The 19,677-nt window shown below is 41.4% G+C and overlaps 1 protein-coding gene across 3 annotated transcripts in view; it reads right to left on the reverse strand.

The window, feature by feature from the left end:
- Positions 1–18,071, reverse strand: part of arhgap32b (Rho GTPase activating protein 32b) — a 154,972-nt gene extending 136,901 nt beyond the window's left edge. For 2 of the 3 annotated variants that reach the window (XM_047379304.1, XM_047379302.1), the window contains exon 1: positions 16,314–18,070. The gene's annotated coding sequence lies outside the window, so the exon portion shown is untranslated. Of the gene's footprint in view, positions 1–16,313 lie in introns of all 3 variants that reach the window. The other variant, XM_047379305.1, reaches the window with a different exon arrangement.
- Between the last annotated feature and the right edge of the window lie 1,606 nt (positions 18,072–19,677).

Here is a 19,677-nt window from a genome sequence, read left to right on the forward strand (position 1 = left end):
ATATACTCTTCTGTGGTGTTATGAGTGATCAACTATCCAGAAATAACACTGGGAGCTAACGGAGCGGTGTGCAAGCTAGCTGTTTAAGTTGCTGTAAAACTAAAAGCATCTGTACAAAACTAATTTGGGGAATTATGTTGTGAATATTAAAGCCTCCTCTTGTGAGGGATTTAAGGGGAAAAAAAACTAGTTTTAGAGACAGTGAAAACTGGACATTGGACTGCCGGGCCCACCGCCAGGCTTAAAAGGAAAAAATTGTTAACAGATTAATCAATTAGCAAAATAATCATAAGTTGCAGCTCTAAAGCCATTAGGGCATCTCTATGTGGATATCCAAAAATAAAAAGGGATTTGTGCAGATAAACTGTTTTCCTGCACTGATCCTCTGAAGAAATTCAGAACAAGGCAGAGCGTTAAACATTTACTGGATGAGGTTTTTTTTTGCGAAGTAGAGCGGTGCCATCAAGCTGGCTCTTTTGTTTCAATAGCACAGCACCGCCTCTCTGCACATTTGACACTGTAGCAAAAACAATTTGACAACCAGATAAGCCAGGCTGCCACATGGACATGTTAAAAATTCCACCACAGGGGCACAGCCATGGTGCAGGGGTAAGGCGCACAACCCACATGCACAGGCTACAGTCCTCAATGCACCCATCACAGGTTTGAGTTCCGGCCCCGTCGACCTTTGCTGCATGTCTTCCTCTCTCTGTCCACCCAATTTCCTGCCAGTTACAAGTTACATACAAAAATAATGGCCCCTAATGGCACAAAAAGAACTATTTCAAAATCCACAGCATGAGCACTGTGACACATACACGTCATTTATGTCACATATGTGCAGAATAAACGCAACTGCAACTCAAATATGCCAGCAATGACCCAAAATAACATAACTTAATCTTAGGCCCTGCTGAAGGGTCAAAGATTCACTCACCTGGCATGCCAGATGCTTAAAACTTAAAATCAAACTGATCCCTTGTTCATTTAATTCAATATGCAATTTAATGTCAATTTATAATCACAAAAGCTATAAAATTGCCAAAAACAAAAACCTGCTACCCATACGATCTCCATGACATAGATATGATATATAAATATAGGTGCTCTAGGGCACTCATAGATCATAGTAGACCAGCAGTAGATCCTTGCATATATTTGATGAGGTGACAATAAAAGAAAATTAAATAAAGCCCCGCCATGAGGCACATCCTTGATCCCAATACAAACACTACTCAGAAAAGAAGTAGTTTCAAAGCGACATTCTTCAGACTTCATTGTCCACCAAATCCCTTTTATCCAGGTCTAATAATGGAAAGAAATCCTGAGCCTGAACTTTTTTCCATGGCTGGGGCAGTAGACATGAGGTGTGGGGTGCTATCTATGTGGAGCACTTTTGACACATGAAGAATATTATATAAAAATAATGCTTTAAACTATAGGAGGCCCAGATGTATAAAAGGTTTTTTGTGTAAAATCCTAGTATCCATACGTTACTGTCATCGAAGGTTGGGAGGGGGTGGGCAGAGCTGTCTAAGAGTATGCTGTGAGAGAAAATTTTCATAAAAAAAAACAAAAAACAATAGCCCTTTAAATGATGTTTAAGTTGCGAGAAAACATGCAACACTTTAGCTTTTCAAGAATAACCAATGGTAAATGGCAGATCTAGCTCAGCATTGACGGCGCAGACGAACATTTTTAAATCAGTCACACTATAGTTCAGCGAGGGTGGGATTTCTGCCGTGGTTGTTGTCTCCGGCAAACATGAGATGTGCTGAATGGCTCGGACAGCTGCTTTATGCCTGGGGTCGGATTCGTGGTGTGACAGAACTTTTTTTCCCCCCCACTAGTTCCATACATCAGCTTCCTTGCACACAAAGTGCAAAAACATGCACCAGGGTGTCGAAGCTTTTGGCACCAGCTCCCAAAGGATTTACCATTGCTACCCACCTCCTCTATCCAATATCAGCAACATTTGTTCTTTATCAACATATTCAGTGTCTTCCATTGGCTTAATAAACTTGTGGTCCATGCTCGATGTAGCCCATTCGTTCCCAATATGGGAGCGATACTGAACGGCACATGAAACAACTGCCGGATAAAGTTTTGCCAAGACTCAAGACCCACCCCCACCTTATTTCAGATTGGCTAGTAGGCCTGTCTAGTGTGGTTGGGAGTGAAAGCTGCCCCTCTGTTAGATCCAGGGAAATGTTTGATAAATTTCTGGGTGAACTAGGTTTTATTTGTATGCCAGAGATCCAGCACGGTGCCGAAGTGCTGTCTGCCCTGCCCTTTATCTCTTCACGTTTAGACACAGTTAATGTGGTTTTCAATAGGCCAGCACATTTACTGAGAGGTAAGAAACAATGTGACAGCAGTCCTGTTGGGTTTCGCTAACCGTACTTTGAAATGATTTTTACCACTGTGTGGCAGATCCTCTTATCCTGCTGTAATAGGACATACATAGGGAATGTATCTATACGAGGACACATCTGGTAAGTCTAGGTAGGATGTTAATGACAGGCTAACGTCCAAATGAATAACACATGGAAAGGTTTCCCAGCAGAGCCTTGTCCAAAGCATGATACTGGCCCGGTCATCATCTTCCAACTACTGTGCACCCCTTTGGTATATTATCAATAGAACTGGTGACCCTGTTTTATTGGTCCAGTTTCTGTGGTGCATTCTGAGGACTCAGAACTTACTGGTTGTTTTCAGTAATTTGGCACCATTCAGAAGAATTTTTCAGTTCTTCTTTTCAAAACTTTTTGCAAAATGCAAATAACTCAAACATCGCTCCATCCTAAATGTTTCAGTCCATTAGATATTAAGCTTTTTACTGCCTTTTATTCTAACAGTTCAGAAATGCCTTTTCTTGGCGCTGATTTCCTTGATTATTCAAGGAAATAAAAATGACCTCTCAGGCATACAGACATCAACTTTTTCATCCTATTCAATAAAAAGAAAAACAAATCAGTTTATATAGGACTAGAAACTGAGGCAGAACACACATTTCAACAGTTATGAAACAACCCACTGTAAAACCGCTGAAATAAAACATAAGGGATGCATTTTTCAACTGTACCACACTCCATTCTGACAGTTTCTGGTCATTCCAAGGCCTTGTAAAAATTCTCAGCTCAATTTCCACTCCTTCTGGCAAGCCGGCAAGCTCAACTTTCAACAGCATGAAGTCTACCAGAGTGATTTCACACAAACCCTCTTGCCAGAGAAATCCTGAAAGAGAACTCCATTTTGCAGATCTGATCTCATTATCCTCTGATGGGCCATAGTGGAAATACCTTGGTAACTTGCTAATCAGTGCCTGTGTCAATGCCAGGATTGTTTACGCAGGAATGGAATCTCTTTTGGGAATGTCACAGCATCTCCAGAAGCCCATGATTGTGCAGTGAGGTTGGAGTCTACAGCTCTGCATGACAGCAGCTTAACCATTAGGCAGAATTAATTAACACACAGACAGAAATAACAATGGATGGTTAACCCCACATAGATGTGGTCGTGTCTAATGCAGGGGTCAGAGGTCATATCTGGCTTTGTCAGTGGCTGTGGTAAACAGAGACAAACAAAAAGACAGTTGAGTGCACTAATGTTTTATGCACATAAGAAGACAATACAAAGCAGTTGGCAGCACATTGTAAACAACATTGGTTTAAATTCATAATGCTGAATTAATAAGACTTGGGCAAGGTGAGCTGTCAAGGACTGTATGAACAACTCAAGAAATGAACAAGAAATGGAATAGAAAGACTTTTTATTGTCCCACAGTGGGGAGATTCAGTTAATCCAGAATGTTAGTAAAACTTCAGACCTGAATATTTAGGGAACAACTTTCTGTGTGCATGTCAGTAACCACAGCCTTCCAGATGCTGTTCAGAGAGATGGGCTGTTTTCCTTCATCATAAATATCATGTTTAGGATGATCTAGTTCCAAGTTCTACTTAGGGTTTAGGCGAGGAAGGGTTCCATGTGATTATTCCTTCATGGCTCGCCATGCAGTGGAGAACCTTGATGGACGTTATGGAGCATTGTCCTGCAGAAAATGGTTAATGTATCCTTGTTTGAAGACAATCTCTTCTAAAAACTGTTGATTTTTAGTCCGTCTTCAACAAAAAAAGATCCAAGATATAATATCAGCCCATACCAGCACTGCTACTCCATCTTGTTGATGTCTGAGTTAAAGTGAAGCTCTTTGCTGACGAAGCTACGACTCCAATCGTCTGGTCTGTCATGAGTCACTCATCTCCTCAGAACATAAAACCATAAAAAACAATCGTTATTCAGATCTTTCTTGATCCATTCTTGACGTTTCAACTTATGTGTGTTGTTCAGAGGTGACCAATACTTGGCCATGTCTCTGAGCACTGAACACCTTGTACATCTTGGCTCTCCACTTTTGGAATATGGCAGCACTGAAGGGAGTTCCTGGTAGCTTTACGATTGATTCTTTGGCAGATCATCTGCATCTTTTTTCTGAATACGTTTTTTGTGACCCTGTTGACTTTTTCTGAACAAAACATTTGATGAATCTGTGATCACAACCCAAAGTCTTGGCTATATCAAGAGTACTCTTCAGAGTCAGCTAAATCACTTTTTTGACCCATTTTGATTCAGGAATAATAAAAATTCTGCACATCTTGATATAGGATGATATAGGGTGTTTATTCCCTTGGGCCACAACTTCTATCATCACAAAACTACACATGACTTGATATGAATAAATCCAATAAGCATTCAATTTGTATAGCTTGGATTTGGATGGTGAGAAAAAAAATGAGGATATGGTAGTACTTATAAAACAATTTCACTTGCCTAATAATTGTGCACGTGGCGCATGTAGATAAACATAAGGGCCTTATCTAGCTTGTTTCATCCATCAACTTAAACTTAAGTTATATTTCCTGTGAACTAATCTAACTCAGTTTCCCACAAACTGAGCACCATACTTAAAGTTGCTGAAATATGCTGCTCAAAAAAATAAAGGGAACATTCAAATAACACATACTAGATCTGAATGAATGAAATATTCTCATTGAATACTTTGTTCTGTACAAAGTTGAATGTGCTGACAACAAAATCACACAAACATTATCAATGGAAATCAAATTTATTAACCAATGGAGGCCTGGATTTGGAGTCACACACAAAATTAAAGTGGAAAAACACACTACAGGCTGATCCAACTTTGATGTAATGTCCTTAAAACAAGTCAAAATGAGGCTCAGTATTGTGTGTGACCTCCATGTGTCTGTATGACCTCCCTACAACGCCTGGGCATGCTCCTGATGAGATGGTGGATGGTCTCCTGAGGGATCTCCTCCCAGACCTGGACTAAAGCATCCACCAACTCCTGGACAGTCTGTCTCCATCCACCAACATGACGTTGGTGGATGGAGCGAGACATGATGTCCCAGATGTGCTCAATCGGATTCAGGTCTGGGGAACGGGCGGGCCAGTCCATAGCTTCAATGTCTTCATCTTGCAGAAACTGCTGACACACTCCAGCCACATGAGGTCTAGCATTGTCCTGCATTAGGAGGAACCCAGGGCCAACCGCACCAGCATATGGTCTCACAAGGGGTCTGAGGATCTCATCTCAGTACCTAATGGCAGTCAGGCTACCTCTGGCGAGCACATGGAGGGCCGTGTGGCTCTCCAAAGAAATGCCACCCCACACCATTACTGACCCACTGCCAAACCGGTCATGCTGAAGGATGTTGCAGGCAGCAGATCGCTCTCCACGGCGTCTCCAGACTTTCTCACGTCTGTCACGTGCTCAGTGTGAACCTGCTTTCATCTGTGAAGAGCACAGGGCGCCAGTGGCGAATTTGCCAATCCTGGTGTTCTCTGGCAAATGCCAAGCGTCCTGCACGGTGTTGGACTGTGAGCACAACCCCCATTTGTGGACGTCGGGCCCTCATACCATCCTCATGGAGTCGGTTTCTAACCGTTTGTGCAGACACATGCACATTTGTGGTCTGCTGGAGGTCATTTTGCAGGGCTCTGGCAGTGCTCCTCCTGTTCCTCCTTGCACAAAGGTGGAGGTAGCGGTCCTGCTGCTGGGTTGTTGCCCTCCTACGGCCTCCTCCACGTCTCCTGGTGTACTGGCCTGTCTCCTGGTAGCGCCTCCAGGCTCTGGACACTACGCTGACAGACACAGCAAACCTTCTTGCCACAGCTCACATTGATGTGCCATCATGGATGAGCTGCACTACCTGAGCCACTTGTGTGGGTTGTAGAGTCCGTCTCATGCTACCACGAGTGTGAAAGCACCACCAACATTCAAAAGTGACCAAAACATCAGCCAGAAAGCATAGGTACTGAGAAGTGGTCTGTGGCCCCCACCAGCAGAACCACTCCTTTATTGAGTGTGTCTTGCTAATCGCCAAAGATTTCCCCTTGTTGTCTATTCCATTTGCACAACAACATGTGAAATTGATTGTCAAATAGTGTTGCTTCCTAAGTGGACAGTTTGATTTCACAGACGTTTGATTTACTTGGAGTTATATTGTGTTGTTTAAGTGTTCCCTTTATTTTTTTGAGCAGTGTACCTACTTAGGTCCAGGTTCAGGGCCTGTTTGCATGGGCGTACTGTTGGAGGACTGTAAAAGCGTACTACGCAAACCAGGAAACAAAGATGTCAACAAACCAATTTTTTTCTCAAAATGAAAGCAGCACATCTGGATTTTCATGCAGAATTAATACTTTATTGATTTCCAATTTTCTCTTGGGCCTGTCAAGGACACCTAAAGGTATACACTAAATTTTACCGCTCAAGGTGGCAGCAGTTTTGAGTAGCCCTGTTACTTTTCCTTCTGATACATTTTTTTTTTTTCAAATTCCTCTTGTGGTGGATAAAATTGACAATTATCTTCTCCGGTATTGGATGTTGTGCAGCCGGAAGGATTTTTGCAGGTAAGTTTTTACTTTAGGACATTTGTTATGATGCATCACCATGGCAACAGAATTGGGTTTTTTTTACAGGGTTGTTTTTTACAACTGGGAGCAGCTGATTAATAACTCAAAAGCTAATATAATACTTCAACTACAACCCAAAATCCCTGATGAGTTGAAAAGGAGACGCCGTTGATGCAGAGAAGGAGCAAAGAGAAGAGAGAGAACGAGGAAGTTCAAACCATCAATTCCATCGATCATGATGGACAATGTGAGATCATTGGGAAACAACCTGGATGAACTCCAAGCCACACAAAAGACCCAACCTAGAGTATCGGGAATGCAGTATTATATGTTTTACTGAGACATGGCTGCAGGATCATAAGCCAGACTCCAGTGTCTCTCTGCCGGGCTTTCTGACCATTCGAGCAAACAGAGACTTAAAGAGGAACAGCGAACGCAAAGGAGGTGGACTAGCAGTACTTGTGAACAACAGATGGTGTAATCCAGGACCTGTTACTGTGAAGTGTCATCTCTGCAGTCCAGATATTGAACTGTTAGCAGTAAGTTTTTGTCCATATTATTTACCCAGAGAGTTCACTAGTGTTATTTTGGCAACAGTTTATGTTCCACCCTTAGCTGTTGCTGACACTGCATGTGATGCCATGAGCTCAGTTGTTGCTAAGCTACAGACAAAACACCACAATGTGTTTGTAGCAATATCTGGTGATTTTAACCATGCTTCACTCTCTGCTACACTTCCAATGTTTTAACAATTTGTCAGCTGCTAAGCAAAATGTTGGATTTGTTTTATACAAATGTCAAGGACTCATCCATCTCTAAAGCAAGACCTCCTCTAAGCAAATCAGAACACAATCTTGTTTTTCTCTGCTCGAAATATAACCTCGTTGTTTAGAGGTAACCCACAATAAAGAGAACTGTGAAAAGATAGTCACAGGAAACTGATAAAGCCCTGAGAAGTTTCTTTAAGGCTACAGACTAGGACTCAAGGTGAAGAGACAACTGGAAAGACTGAACCGGAATAAGGCTGTAGGTGCAGATCGTGTCAGTCCTAGAGTGCCAAAGGCCTGTGCAGAACAACTCTGTGGGATTCTGCAGCATCTCTTCAACTTTAGGTGTGAAAGACCTCCTGTCTTGTTCCGGTACCAAAGAAAACTCACCCATCAGTCATCAATGACTATAGACCTGTTGCCCTGACATCACACATTATGAAGGTCCTAGAGAGAAAAGCAAACAAACTATCAAGACCCCCTTCAGTTTGCTTATCGTTGTGGAGTTGGAGTTGAAGATGCCATAATACACCTCCTTCAACCAACCCCCTGTCATCTGGACAAAGTCAGCAGCAATGTGAGGATCGTCTTCCTTGATTTCTCCAGTGCATTTAACAATTTAACCTGATTTGCTTTGTCAGGAACTTCAGAAGACTCATGTGGCGGCTCAACAATCTCCTGGATCAAAGACTATCTGACAAACAGACCACAGTTTGTGAGACAAAAGGGTTGTGTGTCTAACCAGGTAGTCAGCAGCACAGGAGCACCACAGGGGACTGTACTCTCACCATTCCTTTTCACCCTGAACACCTCAGACTTCCAGTACAAGACAGACACCTGTCATCTGCAGAAATACACGGATGATTCTGCAGTTGTGGGGTGGATAAGAGATGGACAAGAAGCTGAGAACAGGGAGCAGGTGGACCACTTTGTGGCATGGTGTGGAAACAATCATCTCATCTTGAATGATAATAAAACACAGGAGATGACTGTAGATTTTAGGAGAAACAGGTCAAACACTATTTCCATCATGGGAGAAGAAGTGGAGGTGGTGGAGGAGTATAAATACCTCAGTATTCTCCTGAATAACAGACTGGAGTGGAGATGCAAAGGTGAAACCTCCTACAAGAAGGGACAGAGCAAACTGTACTTCCTGAGGAAGCTTAGGTCCTTTGATGTTTGCATCAAGATGCTGCATATCTTCTATAAGGCTGTTGTGGAGAGTGTGATCTCTTCTGCCATCATCTGCTGGGGTAGCAGCATCAGAACCAGGGACTTAAAAAAGATCAACAAGCTAATAAAAGAAGGCTGGCTCTGTTTTGGGGACTCCTCTGGAACCATTGGAGATCATTGTGCAAAGAAGGATTCTTCATAAAATGAAGAACATTATGGAGAACCCTGAGCATCATCTTCATGAGACTGTTGTACAACAACAGAGTGTCTTCAGTCAGAGGCTTCTTCAGATCTGCTGTAAGACGGAGCGCTACAGGAGATCCTTCCTGCCCACAGACATCAGCATCTACAACGGCTCTTTGAAGAAACCTTCCTAATATGAGCTATAACAACATTTAATTTCCCTTTGGGATTAATAAAGTATTTTTGAATTGAATTGAATTGAATGTGCTTTAGAAGATAATGGATTTGATGGAGCTTCAGGGGAGCATCAAAAATTTTGAAGGTAATTGGTTGCAGCAGAACCTTTTAGTATTTTTGAATTGAATTGAACTGAAATGTATTCTGTGGGCTGTAAAATGCTGAAGTATGACTTAAATGAAACTAAACTAAAATATTAGAGATCCAACAATTATTCAGCCAGTGATCAAAACTGCTAAATAACCCTTGATCAACTCTCGCTGGTACTGAAAACTCTGATTTCACCTAACATTTCGGTTCAACACATTAACAGCACGTTTTTTGATGCACTTGATCTTGAGCTCAGTAACACAATTTTACAAGGCAACCACCTGACCTATTAAACTCCACCAGGTGTTGGTGATACTGTCTAAAGCTTGTTAGGGCTGACTTTCACTCACTGTTTTGACTTGCTGTTGGATGCTTTGGTAAATACCTGTAACACTATTACAGGTCCTTCTCAAAATATTAGCATATTGTGATAAAGTTAATTATTTTCCATAATGTCATGATGAAAATTTAACATTCATATATTTTAGATTCATTGCACACTAACTGAAATATTTCAGGTCTTTTATTGTCTTAATACGGATGATTTTGGCATACAGCTCATGAAAACCCAAAATTCCTATCTCACAAAATTAGCATATCATTAAAAGGGTCTCTAAACGAGCTATGAACCTAATCATCTGAATCAACGAGTTAACTCTAAACACCTGCAAAAGATTCCTGAGGCCTTTAAAACTCCCAGCCTGGTTCATCACTCAAAACCCCATTCATGGGTAAGACTGCCGACCTGACTGCTGTCCAGAAGGCCACTATTGACACCCTCAAGCAAGAGGGTAAGACACAGAAAGAAATTTCTGAACGAATAGGCTGTTCCCAGAGTGCTGTTTCAAGGCACCTCAGTGGGAAGTCTGTGGGAAGGAAAAAGTGTGGCAGAAAACGCTGCACAACGAGAAGAGGTGACCGGACCCTGAGGAAGATTGTGGAGAAGGGCCGATTCCAGACCTTGGGGGACCTGCGGAAGCAGTGGACTGAGTCTGGAGTAGAAACATCCAGAGCCACCGTGCACAGGCGTGTACAGGAAATGGGCTACAGGTGCCGCATTTGAACCAGAAACAGCGGCAGAAGCGTCTGACCTGGGCTACAGAGAAGCAGCACTGGACTGTTGCTCAGTGGTCCAAAGTACTTTTTTCGGATGAAAGCAAATTCTGCATGTCATTCGGAAATCAAGGTGCCAGAGTCTGGAGGAAGACTGGGGAGAAGGAAATGCCAAATGCCAGAAGTCCAGTGTCAAGTACCCACAGTCAGTGATGGTCTGGGGTGCCGTGTCAGCTGCTGGTGTTGGTCCACTGTGTTTTATCAAGGGCAGGGTCAATGCAGCTAGCTATCAGGAGATTTTGGAGCACTTCATGCTTCCATCTGCTGAAAAGCTTTATGGAGATGAAGATTTCATTTTTCAGCACGACCTGGCACCTGCTCACAGTGCCAAAACCACTGGTAAATGGTTTACTGACCATGGTATCACTGTGCTCAATTGGCCTGCCAACTCTCCTGACCTGAACCCCATAGAGAATCTGTGGGATATTGTGAAGAGAACGTTGAGAGACTCAAGACCCAACACTCTGGATGAGCTAAAGGCCGCTATCGAAGCATCCTGGGCCTCCATAAGACCTCAGCAGTGCCACAGGCTGATTGCCTCCATGCCACGCCGCATTGAAGCAGTCATTTCTGCAAAAGGATTCCTGACCAAGTATTGAGTGCCATAACTGTACATGATTATTTGAAGGTTGACGTTTTTTGTATTAAAAACACTTTTCTTTTATTGGTCGGATGAAATATGCTAATTTTGTGAGATAGGAATTTTGGGTTTTCATGAGCTGTATGCCACAATCATCCGTATTAAGACAATAAAAGACCTGAAATATTTCAGTTAATGTGCAATGAATCTAAAATATATGAATGTTAAAATTTCATCATGACATTATGGAAAATAATGAACTTTATCACAATATGCTAATATTTTGAGAAGGACCTGTATATGTAGGATCTGATGCAGGAATGGGCATAATCTTGTAATTCCTTTATTTTCTGTTGGATTTATAACTACTACCTATATCAAGGAACCTGCAAGCTCTCAGGGTTTGTTACATTTAGCTGTTCCATACAGGCAAATTTTACACAGATGCGTTTGTAGATCTAACACACCACTAAAAAGCAGCAGATCGAGATGGAAAGCCTAAGTGCTGCTACCTAATTTTCATTCCCAGGTTCAAATTACGCTGCTTTCACTAGACCTTAGTAAACAGGACATCAGAAAACATTTACCTTTTTTGCTATAAACAGCAAATTATTATCTTAAAAGGTGGCAAGCTACTTTACTGGAACAACAGGCAGCCAGAATCCTTATTTCTCTGTTAAAGATGTTTCAGTCTTAAAATCCAGGGCATTTCTAGAGATGGTTCTTAACTGGTTTTATAAAAATAAAATTAACAACCTGCTTTGGGATTCTGCAGCCAGAAAGTTAATTCAGTGCTACGTCATACCAGTAAAAACATCTCTTCCAGTAAATCTTTGATCCTCTCTCTGGTTTTCTGAGTTTTTGGAGGGGATACCAGCACAGGGAGACAATCTAAATCAATTATAGCATTTGTCTCAATCTGATGAACAGATGTCCATATATCCCCACTTTCACTTATCAAACAACATTCTGTTTGAGAAGGCTTTAAGATTTATGAGCAATAACACTCTGATGGTGTTTACTAGCAATGCTGAAAACTGATGTATTAACACAGCCAGCTAATATTAGGCCAGATAGTTCATATGAATGGGACTGCAAATAGTGTTGATTAATTCAACTGAAAATAACAGTAGTGAGCACGTTGAACAACATTCACTCTAACTGGAAATAATGAGGGAAAAAAAGACAATAGGCAGGTAGCCGTGTTACGTCTGTACTGACCTAAAGCTGAGGCTCAGTATTTGATCATTTTGTCTTACACTGCCTGGCCAAAAAAAAGTCACCACCTGGATTTAACTAAACAAAGGTACGAGGCTCCCATTGGATAATTACTGCATGGGCGATTATGTTTCAGCTGGCAACAAGTTATTTAACTCCAACTGGAGCAATGAGGTGCTTCTCATTTCTTAAACAACCATGTAGAAAGATGCATTGCGTGGTCGTGGAAAAGATGTCCTTCTGTTTCAGAAGGGTCAAATTATTGGCATGCATCAGGCAGAGAAACATCTTACGAGATTGCAGAAACTAGCAAAATTGGGTTAAGAACTCTCCAACGCATTATTAAAAACTGAAAGGACAGTGTGGACCCATCGTCTTCGAGGAAGAAATGTGGCCGGAAGAAAATCCTAAATGATCGTGATCGCCGATCACTTAAACGTTTGATGAAATCAAATCGAAGAAAAACAACAGTAGAACTCCAGGCTATGTTTAATAGTGAAAGTAAGAGCATTTCCACACCCACAATGTGAAGGGAACTCAAGGGATTGGGACTGAACAGCTGTGTAGCCTTAAGAAAACCACTAATCAGTCAGGCTAACAGGACAAAAAAGCTTAAATTTGCTAGGGAGCATAAAGATTGGACTCTGGACCAATGGAAGAAGGTCATATGGTCTAATGAGTCCAGATTTACCCTGTTCCAGAGTGATGGGCGCATCAGGGTAACAAGAGAGGCAGGTGAAGTGATGCACCCATCATGCCTAGTGTCTACTGTACCAGTCTGTGTGGGCAGTGCTATGATCTGGGGTTGCTGCAGGTGGTCAGGTCTGGGTTCAACAACAGTATGTGTTCAAAGAATGAGGTTAGCTGACTACCTGGATATACTGACAGACCAGGTTATTCCATCAATGGATTTTTTCTTCCCTGATGCCACGGGCATATTCCAAGACGACAATGCCAGGATTCATTGGGCTCGAACTGTGAAAGAGTGGTTCAGGGAGCATGAGACATCATTCTAACACATGGATTGGCCACCACAGAGTCCAGACCTCAACCCCATTGAGAATCTTTGGGATGTGCTGGAGGAGGCTTTGTGGAGCGGTCAGACTCTACCATCATCGATGCAAGATATTGGTGAAAAATGAATGGAACACTGGATGGAAATAAATCTTGTGACATTGCAGAAGCTAATCGAAACAATGCCACAGCAAATGTGTACCGTAATCAAAGCTAAAGGTGGTCCAACAAAATATTAGAGTGTGTGACCTTTTTTTTTGGCCAGGCAGTGTACATTAGACAGAGTTCAAACAAATCTAAATCAGCACTTTGTACAAAAAGCTCAGTCCATTTTGATTGGTTGTTGGTGCCCACGAGAGCACCTCCTGTTACTGATCAGAGCAGTTCTTTCTTCTGTTCTGGTCAAAGATGGAACAACATATTTCAGCCACTTGCAGTGGTTTCTCAAACTTTCTTATATCTTAACTCTAACTCAGATAGTGTCAACTCTTAGGGAAAAAAACTCTAGGACTTCAGAACTAATTCCCACACCACTGTCCTAGTAACCTCTACAGAGCTCTAATAGGAGGCATCAACATCAAACAGAACAGTAAGGATTTCAAAAGCTGCCTAGAATGCTCATGGAACCACTCTGAAGGTTTCAACGTTAAATCGCCCTGAAACATTGGAGCCTTTATGATGCAACACCAAGAGATGTCCACATGACAGACAAATTCAAAATATATCATTATCCCCAACAGAAACGAGCCCTCAGAAATAAGAATAACCTAAGAACAATGAAGATGAATCATGTTTCTGATGCTCTGTTAGTAATGAAGAGAACAGTGAGTACAACTACTGATGCAGCCTCACTGTACATGAACTCCTGCTGCAGACACACAACTCTGGAACAACTGCAGGTTTAGCTGTCCACATATCACACATTTAATATAACAAATGATTATTCTGTTGAGTGTGTACAGAGTGGATAATCCACTAAGAAACCTGTCATCAGCTTAAGCCACAGAAATAGTCGTTGTCAATGCCCCTCTGGTCAAATTACACTGGATTATCAGATTTCAGGAGTGATACTACAGAGAATCTAATTTCTGCCTGCTGATTCCAAACCCAGAGAACAGGTTAGTCCACAAGGCACTATTAGTCACTCTAACCAGTCACTTGCATTATTCCTGCAGAAATACAGATCTTTACTTTGGATCACCATATATGAAGAAGTTGCAGGAATAAAAACAGAAAAAAGCTGCATTATTTCTTCATATGGACAAGATGAAAAACAGAGGGATGCATCAAAAACACCCACCAAGCACCAACATGCTGGGAATGTGGATGTTGTTGCACAAATGCAGGCAAGTTGAGAACATGTATATCCCAACAGTCATAAACACACACAAAGCAGCATATATAGGTCTTCTACCAAGCACTGACCTGAGACACTGATGGTGAGATAGCTAATAAACTATAGCTTGAACGTGGTTCCAGCCAATTTTGGTTCAGACATGATCCGTTCCAGAGGCTTGTTGCTATAATACCAATTAGTCATACCGACTGACAACTGTTTGGCAAGAAAGATGGCTGAAGTAACTACATGTTCTCCACTGTAAGAGTTTAAGTTGTGGTCCATCCTTCAGAAATCCATTTGTTGGCTGTTCAAAGCAATTTCAAATAAAAAGGTCATTTATGTTTAATCAATCACATTGCAGAAACTGTGACGACCATAAAAACTAAGCTAAGTCCAGAATTGAATACTGTGTGGATTCACCTCCATCCTCTTTATGATCTAAGCTGCGGAGGAGGTTTGTGGATTATTATTCATCCAAAGCTATTTGATTTGTGTTGAGGAGTGGACCATTAGACCAAGCTGGTCTCTTTTTCTGATCATTAGTTAATCAGTCCAACTGGCCACACCTAACAGCTACCTGCTCTTTTAATCTGTACTAAAGCAGCTTCAGGTCATCTAATTGTTGGATCTAGTAAGAAACAGATGATTCTGAATATAAACACTCACTGACCAAAAGACTATGTGTTAGATTGTAAACGAATATGGGGAGTGTGGGTTCTAAGGTCCATGAGAACTTTGGTTCAGATAACAAGTGAAGAGAGAAGAGCTTTCAGACCCCCCCAATCTGGAACACATTCAATCATTGTTAAACAGAATCCCACCTGACTACTCTCAGGAGTTACATAACACACCCTCAGCAAACTGTTTATATTTAAAGTTATGGGAGAAACAAAGTACACTCTCTAAAGTTTTATGTAAGGACATTATAGTAATGGTTTCCTCCTTTGCATGTTCTAATATTAATTAAACCAATAATGTTCAAAAACTGAAAAGCTCCATTAGAAAAGTCCCCTCAGCATCTGTTAATACCTACATTAACCAACAGCGTGTACTGGGATGCATTTCTTTACATTTAATCAAAGTCAAAGTGGGATCATGTTGTAATTCATCTATTTTCTTTTTAATATAAAACGACCGCTATGAATGAACCTGCAGCACTTTATCTTTTAGGTGTCAGGATAATAATTAGAAAACAAACCCGGAATCGGTAGGTCAAGAAAGCATCGATTAAGAAAAACCCGATCAGCGCATCTCTAGTGCTGGTTGATACCATCAACATGAATACATAATTATCTATGAAAATGAATACAACCAGGAATCAACCATCAGTTTGGTACGCCAAGTCGGTATTTAGGGATATCATTAAACTGATCTCTTGATATCACGTATAAACTTGTGCTAAAAGAAAAGCGCTGACTGTAGGGCAAAATAGCGTTCAATCGATCCTCCTTTGAATGAAGAACGGTGGGCAGTGGTCTCCGGTATCTGGGTAGGAGGAGCCCCCTGGAGCCGGTCGGTCCTCCCTGACACAGCACCGCGCACACGTGCGCTGTATTAGCAGCTAATTCCTCCCCAGCTCTCCATCATTTTATCACACCGAGAAACGCCAGACAAGGTCAAGCACACGGCAGAAGCTTATTGTTGATAAATATGGAGAGAATACCTTGGTTTTCTGCTCCGGACTATGGTCGCTGACCGCCGTCGGCTGCTGGGATGATGAGCTTTTAGCTTTCGCTGTCTCTGTCTGGCGCTTCACCGCTGTTTAATTCCCTCCTCATCACAGCTTAACCCCGCACAGTCCAAACACGCCAGGCACAAAGTGTCTGAACATATTCTCCTAAAACTCTCCGAGCTGGGGAAAAGCGCGCCACCGCTCGCATTCACAGCGAGTTTCGGTTCACCCTAAACAAAAAAAGAGGCTCCACCGGGACAACAAGGCGGACAGGCGGCGGTTTCTGTCAGTTACTGTCGCTCTTCTGAGCAGGAAAAATACTGGAATACTGTTTCATCCAATTCAATGTAAAAATCACTAACTCCAAGCAATATCTGCCTGTTCCCGGGGTCTGCTAAAGCTTGTTCCAGTTGAAAACTTGTCAAAAGCCCGTCCGGCATGTGCAGCTCAGCAGGCAGAGAGAGAGAGAGCACACCTCGGGGTGGATACGAACTGGATCAGAACTGGGGGAGCAGCGGCGCTATCTCTGCGTTGCGTTCACTGGCCGCCTGAAACATCGGACATCAGCCTACCACACCGAGAGAAAATAACTTGCATCAGACAGCCTGGACGAGGTGTTCTGGGGAAGTATTTGTCTTCATCCAAATCAAATTGCTACAGTAATTTAGAGGAACTAGGCTTCATTTAAAGCTTTTGTTGTCCATAACATAACAAAAAAGGCGAAATAATAATACGTTAAATACATCTTGCAGCTTCATATAAGCGTAAAACTTTGTATTTGAATTAACCTGAGAAGAATTTGTGTTTAAAATACGATATCCAGTCATGTTATTATTAAGTAATACTTTATCCTTACACCCAGCCTCGTTTCTTCCAATTTTGTATCAAGAGAGAGAAACCGTCAGATAGCCTTGAAAGGAGCATTTCGGGGGCTCCGAGGCGTCTGACCGCCAACAGGGTGCGGTAACTTGGACATTATATAGAGCCAAGTTCCAACAAATGTCTCAATGCACTTTACAAATCAAACGGGTCTAATTCATGCTCTGAAATGTATGACCATTTCAAAAAAGTACAATCTAATCATATAGATAGGACCAAATTAAGTCACATAGATCTAAATTCTAATACGGTTATAATAAAATGCACCAAATTTCATTTAAAAATGACAAAGTTATCTAATATCCAAATCAGCAATGACTGTGGACATAGATTTTATTTCATGCAGACACTTTTCCAGTTTTCATCCAACCTGCACCAAGCTGATGTTTTAAACATGTTTATAACTGGAACTCCATTTTTTGTGTTTAATTCTTAATGCTGGTTTACAACAGAAAACCCCGATTCCTTCTGTGAACATCTACGCTGACTAGTGTTTTATGTCTCTATGTTGCCCAGTGCTATTGTGCAATTTTTATAGATTGATTAAGAAACATGTTAATTTCGTAAATTAGCTTGATTTGCTACTAGTTTTAATAGTTGGATTTTGAGATTCTGTAATCACATTGTTTTCACTGATAATCTCTAATTTTCTCACTTTATTATATTGTTACGATCATCGTCACTGTTGTGCAGAAACCTTGTATCTCGTCTTATAGTGATCATCAGTATTTTGTGAGAATCATCTGTATTGATCACCCTACTGTGGTTCTTTTGACACATATTCAGAGAAAAGTATTGGAACATGGGACTTTGAGCAAATACTGTGAATTTACTCTGAGAAGCTAGATGTTTTTGTCATTTTCTGATAACTGTAAACCAGACCATTTAATATGCCTTTAGTTACAGTATTTCAGATTGTGGTTAAAAGCAAAGAATTATCTAAAGTAGAACACTCACTGTGCTATGGCTACATGCTTTTGTAATGCAAGTTTAACAGTGTCAATTTATACCTCTATTCCAAAGGTTAAATGGGACATGGTATAAGATGAAGGATGATTTTAAAAACCCCTTGGGTTCCTAGGGGCTTGCAAAAGAGAACTAAAGGTGGAGATTTTTAACAAGCCCATCTTTTCTTTAAATTCATCAGAGGAGTGATGTCATGTCTGTTTCAGTTAACGTTCCTCTTCACATGGTCCAGTAACAGATTATGTGAAGGCTTTCTGGGACTTCCATCAGTGAGAAGCAGAGATGACCCAGGGCCTACAGACTGACAGAGAAATGCCGCATCTGTGACTCAAGTGTGGCACAAATGCATAATTCATACATATTGTATATGGGGAATTCTTGTCAGCTAATCCTCTTAAACTGAGCAAACATGAGGTGAAAGCTTATACTCAGCCAGTCATTCACTGAACAATAAACCCACCTGTTCACACGAAGAACCGACGCAGTAGATTGTACTCACAAATAATGCTGTTTACACCTGTATAAGGTTCAGATTCAATTCAATTCAAAAATACTTTATTAATCCCAAAGGGAAATTAAATGTTGTTATAGCTCATATTATGAAGGTTTCTTCAAAGAGCCGTTGTAGATGCTGATGGCTGTGGACAGGAAGGATCTCCTGTAGCGCTCTGTCTTACAGCAGATCTCAAGAAGCCTCTGACTGAAGACACTCTGTTGTTGTACAACAGTCTCATGAAGATGATGCTCAGGGTTCTCCATAATGTTCTTCATTTTATGAAGGATCCATCTTTGCACAATGATCTCCAATGGTTCCAGAGGAGTCCCCAGAACAGAACCAGCCTTCTTTATCAGCTTGTTGTGCTTTTTTAAGTCCCTGGTTCTGATGCTGCTACCCCAGCAGATGATGGCAGAAGAGATCACACACTCCACAACAGACTTATAGAAGATATGCAGCACCTTGCTGCAAACACCAAAGGACCTAAGCTTCCTCAAGAAGAAAAGTCTGCTCTGTCCCTTTTTGTAGATGGCTTCAGAGTTGCATCTCCACTCTAGTATGTTGTCCAGGTGAACACCGAGGTATTTACAGGTCCTTCTCAAAATATTAGCATATTGTGATAAAGTTCATTATTTTCCATAATGTCATGATGAAAATTTAACATTCATATATTTTAGATTCATTGCACACTAACTGAAATATTTCAGGTCTTTTATTGTCTTAATACGGATGATTTTGGCATACAGCTCATGAAAACCCAAAATTCCTATCTCACAAAATTAGCATATTTCATCCGACCAATAAAAGAAAAGTGTTTTTAATACAAAAAACGTCAACCTTCAAATAATCATGTACAGTTATGCACTCAATACTTGGTCGGGAATCCTTTTGCAGAAATGACTGCTTCAATGCGGCGTGGCATGGAGGCAATCAGCCTGTGGCACTGCTGAGGTCTTATGGAGGCCCAGGATGCTTCGATAGCGTACAGTCCCTGTACTCTCACCATAAATACAC

This window comes from Girardinichthys multiradiatus, chromosome 11, assembly GCF_021462225.1.
Source record: "Girardinichthys multiradiatus isolate DD_20200921_A chromosome 11, DD_fGirMul_XY1, whole genome shotgun sequence".
Lineage (NCBI taxonomy): Eukaryota > Metazoa > Chordata > Actinopteri > Cyprinodontiformes > Goodeidae > Girardinichthys > Girardinichthys multiradiatus.